The 7,383-nt window shown below is 37.5% G+C and overlaps 1 long non-coding RNA gene across 14 annotated transcripts; it reads right to left on the bottom strand.

Moving 5' to 3' along the window:
* Window positions 928–6,441, bottom strand: LOC110435270. Of its 14 annotated transcripts, none has more exons than XR_002452895.1 (8): window positions 5,597–6,441; window positions 5,142–5,314; window positions 4,489–4,606; window positions 4,162–4,263; window positions 2,758–3,799; window positions 2,619–2,671; window positions 1,991–2,035; window positions 928–1,190 (listed from the first exon to the last, which is right to left on the bottom strand). It is a non-coding gene; the product is annotated as an uncharacterized LOC110435270 (long non-coding RNA). The 14 variants fall into 14 exon arrangements; XR_002452901.1 differs by lacking the exon at window positions 5,142–5,314 and having other exon boundaries at window positions 2,758–2,930; window positions 3,115–3,799; XR_002452903.1 differs by lacking the exon at window positions 5,142–5,314 and having other exon boundaries at window positions 2,758–2,916; window positions 3,115–3,799.

Here is a 7,383-nt window from a genome sequence, read left to right as displayed (position 1 = left end):
ATAACATCCTTCAAAGGCATCATCATCAGTCTCTTCCCACATATTAGTGAGAGGTGTCATATAGGGCTCCTAAGTCATGGGGTACTACACTCTCTGTTAGCAAGTGACCAACGTCAGTAACATGGACCACGATGGATAATCATAATCATGAGGTATTTCAAGAGACAACTCTCACTTTTCAATAAATTAAAAGGAATCCACACATGATATCAAGGTACAACCTACATTATGATAAGATTAGTTGGAGAACACTAGGGACTAGTTCTCATAACCTTTTTAGGTGCTACCCACCATATAGTCTTTTAAATTGACTGTATCGAGTCTCTTAATCCAAGGTTGGTTTCATCACTAAGTTCTAACTCTTAATACCTTTACTAGGTAGTATGCCCGTGAATTGCTACAGGGTAACTAAAATTTTATACTAAAAATACATGGATCACACGATAAAATAACAATACTATAAAATTAATACCAACATTTAATTGATATTTAATCCAAAAAATAAAGTTTATGAAATTAACACGATCATGGAGTGCACCGTGTTGCATGCTCACAAAATCTACTTTATAGTCATTTCCATAGTGTGGCTAAGATAATATTTTATATCACAGGAAGAAACCTTTGATATCTATTTATTTCATGCGCCAATAAATTCATGAATAAGTTCCACCATATCTCCATATCATCATGTATACAAGTTTGAATAGAGTGTCCATGCTAATGCCACCATGATATTTTATGGATGCAGTTGAAAATTACCAAATGAAAAAAAATCATACCCGAGCTAACATTACGGTAAACAACAAAAAAGACTATGTTTCTTAGAGATGAAGTAAATAGTAAACATGCGCGTGTGACATACACGTGCCTATATCGTGATTGCTCATGCACTGAGGTAGATGAAATTTATGTATCAGCGGTGACACATTTGTGATAAAAAATCGTATTAACCATTCATGACTACTCTCATACACACTGGAACTCACCTAGTCTGAGAAAGTAATTGGATCATGATTCAAGTATGCAGAACAAAGATTACAGCCTTGTTCCATGCATTATATTCTCATCAAGAGGATGGTTTAGCAGAGTTTTTAGTTTATAAATTAATTCAAAGAAAATAAGTTTCCCTATCCATCTTCGCACCTCCAGCTCCAAGTTTCACTCCTCAGTTGCTCCTCGGCTCCACACACCTGAAAAAAAACAATAACCTATGTTTGTACAGCTAGTTAAGGAAATGAATGGTGCGTATGTGCTCATATGAGATGGTCCTAAAATGATTAATGTTGTATGCTGGCTAGTGGCTACATGACAAACCATGTATCATGTGTTGCAGTACTGAAAAGATGCATGTATCATATACTGTAAATATAGAATATATATATATATATATATATATATATATATATATATATATATATATATATATATATAGCGTTTCTTTTATACGCGCGTGTAGTTACTCTCATCTATATATCTCTAGATTTAAGGTGTATATGACCGGATGAAATGTATATAGACAAAGTATATGATCATACTAGATCATCTAGAGTGATATGTATGTTAAGTATGCATGCATACATAGAGTATATGGTTATACTTATTGTATGTAATATAGTAGTGGCATTTTAGTAATATATTTAAAATATAATTTTTTTTTTGAAAAATTTTCGCGTGGTAAGATCTAGAGTATCCTAATATGAGTATATAAACATACTCAAACCGATAAACAAGTATGAATACATACATAATGTAGTTTATTGAAGATGAGAGTAACTACACGTTCGTGTACAAAGGAATTTCCCTATATATATATATATATATATATATATATATATATATATATATATATATATATATATATACTGTAAAGCTTTGGTCTACCTCCAAATGCATATTTATGATCAAGCTCCGTCTCTACCAATTGTAAATTATAAAGAAAACACTTCACAATTCTAAAATAGATATGAGATGTGCATGAAGGTCAACACACCTAAATCATAAGGCACACATAATGGTCATCACTCTGATCTGATATCTGTATAAACCAAAGAAAACTGAAATTACTAATTTTTCATGCCCCATTACACAACATAAATCCCACAAAGGGTCATGTTAAACGCATGAGAACTAATTAATGCTCAAATTTTTTTGACAGGTCAGAAAATATAAGGAAATTTGAAGGACCATTAGACATCATGTTAAAGCATGAATAGATTTTTTTTGTTTCTTAATTTTCCATATATCCCGGTATCTCAACAATTTGCATATCATATTGAATAATAAATAAATTAGTCCATGGTGAGATACAGAAGCATCTCATTATGCATAGCAAATATAGTCTTTGATGGACAGTACAGATGCATAACATTGGAAGTCATCACAAGAAATCAAAATACTATGAGTACTCAAATAAGCATGATGTAGAAGTGAAGCATTTCATAGGTTTCATGTTGCATTTATCAGGTTTGAGGTTTCTCTTCAACATGAGCACACTGAACCATGCCACAAATCTTTCATGTTGCATGAAAAAAAATAGGATCCACATATATGGTGTCGACACATAAGGTGCGCATGAAGAAAATTCAGTAATAACAAAAAGCACTGTGACAAGAGCATACCTTATGATGGTAGATTACCTCGTCGCAGTGGCAAACTATATAGATTTAATTACCTGCAAATTCAATAAGCTAAAACTTTACAACGCAGGCCGCAAAGCAATTTAATTCAGGACAAACATTTGATCATGAAGGTACTGACCAATTTATGAGTAAAACATGAGCGACATCAGCTCGCTAACACAAATGAGATCAGAGCTGGAGCAGGGAAACCATGAAACAGAAATGTCAAATAGCTTGAGGTGAGATGGTGGAGGTATTGCCATCCAATGATCCAAGTATACAACAGTCCACGATTAACCTGTATTTGATTAACTAAAAGAAGAGCAATTTTGAAACTGAAACAAAAAAGGACATGTTCCACCGATGTGACCAAGCTATCTTTATTCACAAAGGCACATATAATTTAAACTGATATTTTCTCGTGTAAACAGAACTATGGCATATCCAAGAACACTATGACTCAGAGATGGGTACTGAAGATTTTGTTTTCACTTACTCGCACAAGAAAGCACCTGTTTCATTTATGAAGAGGAGCAAACCTCTATCAGATTTCTTCGCTGGTGACTGCTTGTGGTCCAAAGATACAACATCTCCACCAGTCATTAGTGCATAATCTAATCACTGTAGGTGGTGACAACATTTTAGTGGGACAATATATTTGTAAATAAAACAAACAAAATTGCGAGATGGTGCTCCTCTTCCTGCTCTCACTTCCTCCTCCACAAGTTGGTGCTCCTGCTCGAGTGGAGATCCTCAAACTGCCCCACGGATGGAACGATGCATTGTCGCACGATGAAATAGTCTTACTTTTGTTCTTTTTAGTTGTAGGAGAAATAGTAGATACATTAACTAAATAAGTTACTCGGTCAAATGCAGGACCTTCTTTTATTGTCAGTGTCAATAATAATATGATTCTCTGATAGCTATTCTTGTATTAGAATCACCAAAAAATCAACACAGATCAAAAGATTATTATTTATACATATACACCAAACAAGCAGAAATTTCTATGACAAATCTAAGCACTTGTCAGTTACTAATACTTGTGGGTTCCAATTGGCTAGCAACCGTGGGACACCAACCACTCAATTGACAAGATGGAGAAATTTGCATCACTGGTTTTAGTTACCTTCTCAGTTCATTTGACAATAAAGTAGCCACCAGGATCAAGAGGGCACTCCCTGCAAAAAATAAATAAATTAATTAAGTGAGACAATCAAAATGAACTGTAAAAAAATATTAATTCGGTCTAACATAGGTAATTTGTTTATACGAACAAGAATTTTAGAAATAGGCAAACCATATCTTGTCAATGGCACATACACAAAGGGATTGCAAAATCAAAGTGAGAAGGATTATATGTGTCCAAGAACAAAAAATGTAAAAGAAATACCAACACCTTCTAGCTAACTCGGCAACCATAGTCCAATTACCATAGATGACAATTTCATACATGGAAATCAATAACTTGTATAGAAGGAACAGAATGGGGAACACAAATATTAAATTGGTGCAGGTAGAAAGGAGAAAATAGATAATATACATGGGAGGTGCTACACCATAAGCTGGTTGTCGAGGAAATGCCATGCCTAGCGAATTAGGCATAATAACAAGCCTTCTACTTTGGATACCTTTGCTGAAGGATCTTCCTCCGCACATGAAACAAATTTTGGTAAATGAGAAAAGTTATAAAACTGTTTCTAGAATGATACAAAATAGCAAGTTCAGCTCTTAAGTTCAATGGCAATATCATGAAACTGAAAGTTTTCAGTGTACCAAAGAAATTTTCAAATTACTATGGCAATGTTGAATCCTAATCATGCAGTTATACAATTCCAAATTCAATTGCAAATATGAATCAAGCCATTACCATCTTGGCAAGGAACTCAAGGTAGTTGTCTTCAAGCAGCTTCCACATTCTCCTCCAACCTTGAATGGTTCTGCAGGTATTCCTCATTAGGTACAGTATAGACCACACCCAGGGCAGCCTGAATCAGGGAATAAAAATTGAAAAATGAATGTTTTTAGATGAAAAAATTTTCTGATTCCTATCAAAGCTTCTCTGATCTACCTAGGGCAAAAGCTTCTCTATCAAAAACTTACAAACCATAGAGGCTATTTGCTAGCATATTTTAGACATATAAATGGCACAGGCATATATGGTCCCTGTCATCTATAGTTTCTCAGATTACTTACAAATCTCGGCCTTAGTGCCCAGAGAACAAAAGCATTCAGTTTTTGCTTAGATTTCTGGTCTAATTTATTCAGTTTTGCCTGAACTTGTTCATTCTTATAAGCACATTATAGATAAAGCATCTGCGCATTCAAGATATCCATCCAAAAGCTCAGAATTCATGGTTTAAATTATATCAATATATCTGCCAAAAAAAAGGAACACGATAAGCATTGTCTGATAATAAACCACCTCATTTTACCATTATATGTTTCCTGAGAGGGATCTAGAGAAGAAAAAGGTTATGAACATGTAGATGGTTGGTCAGTTATTCTTAATGCAAAATTTACCTTGTTTGCAATCTCTGTACTCCTGACCACTCATTAGTGTCTACATCGAAGGAATTTATAGCATCTACAGAGTCGTGTTATGAACATGTAGATGGCATGTCATAGTTAACAATAGAACAAGAACAGTATAGAGGGATACCATTTGCACCCTCTGTGGGTTGGTATGAACCACTCTGCATAACAGACAATTGCAAAGCAATGCAGCAATGAATGAGATGATGCATCATTGCTAGAATGTCTGCTAATCAAGTACTAAAACACATTAATAATATGAGCAAGAGAAACATAGTCGAATGAGTAATTTGGATTATTAGAACTAAAGAAAATCTGTACCAAAGCTGACTCATGTTGACATCACCCTGGACAGTCGATTCCAATTACAATTCATACATAATTTGTCCATGACAGTCAACCGAATAGAATATAAACTGAATTGGAGAGGATTGTGGAGGTACCTATAGCAGGAGCATGGATGGCTTCCAACTTGGCTAACAGTCACTGAAGCCCGAACAGTAGATGTTTGCTTAACCTGCAACACATGGCACATGACAAAAAAATTAAAGGTAAAGATAAGGTAGGGAGGATGAAGAGCATCCTCAGTGCAAAGAACATAGATCTGCAGGCACGGATCCAATAAAGGGCATGGCTGTGCGCATGTATCCATGATACCTTTGAAAGGGATCGAAAGTTAGCAGACATAATTCATATATACACATGTAATTAGATCAGATCGAAAGGGTTTCACACAGGGAATAGATGGGATTGGCATAGATGTTGTGCGTGCCACTGTTGGCCGATGTAGGAAGGGAGGGGGACGAGCGATGATGGCGGCGCCGATGATGGATGTGATGGCGGCACCCATCCTTTGGTCACCTACTCATCGATGGCAGGGGGCCTTCTGTTGCCGGTGTTCGCGACGGAGGAGGCACTCGTCGGCGCGGCAAGGCCGAGCGCCGCTGCCATGGGAAGGAGTCGTGAGCACGGCTTTAGGAGAATGGATCCGCAGTGCGATGGGGCAAAGCAGCGAAGGAAGCTAGGGAGATGGATGGGGTGTGTGGGGGTAGGGCGTCAGCTTGCCATGGCGGCGGCCAAACCCTAGAGTGTCGCAAGGTATCACGAGTCGCGAGGGTGTCGCACAAGGCTGCAGCGGTAGCGTCGCGAGGAGGCCGCGGTGTCCCGATCTGGCAAGGGCGTCGCACGAGAAGAGGCGTCGCGAGGGCGGAGCGAGGGTGCGGGCGCAGCTCGCGATGAAGCGGGGATTGCAGGGAGAGAAGCGGACCAACGGAACGAAGAGAATGTCGCACCAAATCAAAGTCTTAATTTCTTTCTTTTTAGTTGTAGGAGATCACAATCGAGTTGATTCACTCTCACATTGCACATATAACTCTATAGACTTTGGTGTTATCTGATCCCCATAAGCACAACTCTCAATCTATGAGTATCAGCCATGACATATAGTTCCATTGATATTCTCCAAATGCGACAATATCTTGAAATAAAACTAAACATACCAGACACTTGATGTCCTTATAGATGATCAAATATTAACCAATCCTTCTTCAGGTAACTCCTTTATCTAGGCTACTCTGCTTAAGAAAAGGTCAACTAGGGGACACAAGAAGGGTAGCTAGCACATTTCTAGACAAGTTAAGTAGCTTTGTGAACTTCTGACATCCCAAGAGCTTATGTGTAAGAGAATAAACAAGGATCCAGAAATTTTCCTCGCGATATGAAAAACAACTGTGTAGTAGAACAGGCATAACTCCTTTTTTCTATTAATCTAATAGAGTTATGGCTTATACCTTTAGAAAACTTATCAAATTCTCTACAACTTTCTTATAGAAGACTATCTTAGTTTCTATTTTTAAGTTTAGGTAAAACAACCAAACATAATATCCATACTAAAAATGTTTCAGCACAGATGCAGTGACTTGTAGAAGTCCCACCGTCCACCAATCCTTGTTGGACGACATCTTCGACCGAACCCTGACCCTGAAAAGTCCTCTAGGTGAGTCTGGGGTAAGCTCCACCATCACTGGTGGTTTTCTTGTTGCTGTTTGGTGCTCAGAAATGACATATCTACGAGTTCTGGTGAGGTCCTCTAATGATGCCACCACAGGAGCTCTATTTTTGCAGTCGCTCGCCACTCCCTCCCTAGATCAGATCTCGGCCGCCTGTTTCTAATCCAACGGCCCATGATGGCTGATACCCCTTCATCTTGTACTTTTCTAAAGAGACCCTT

This window comes from Sorghum bicolor, chromosome 5 (assembly GCF_000003195.3).
Source record: "Sorghum bicolor cultivar BTx623 chromosome 5, Sorghum_bicolor_NCBIv3, whole genome shotgun sequence".
NCBI lineage: Eukaryota > Viridiplantae > Streptophyta > Magnoliopsida > Poales > Poaceae > Sorghum > Sorghum bicolor.
This window is presented reverse-complemented; position numbering and strand designations above follow the sequence as displayed.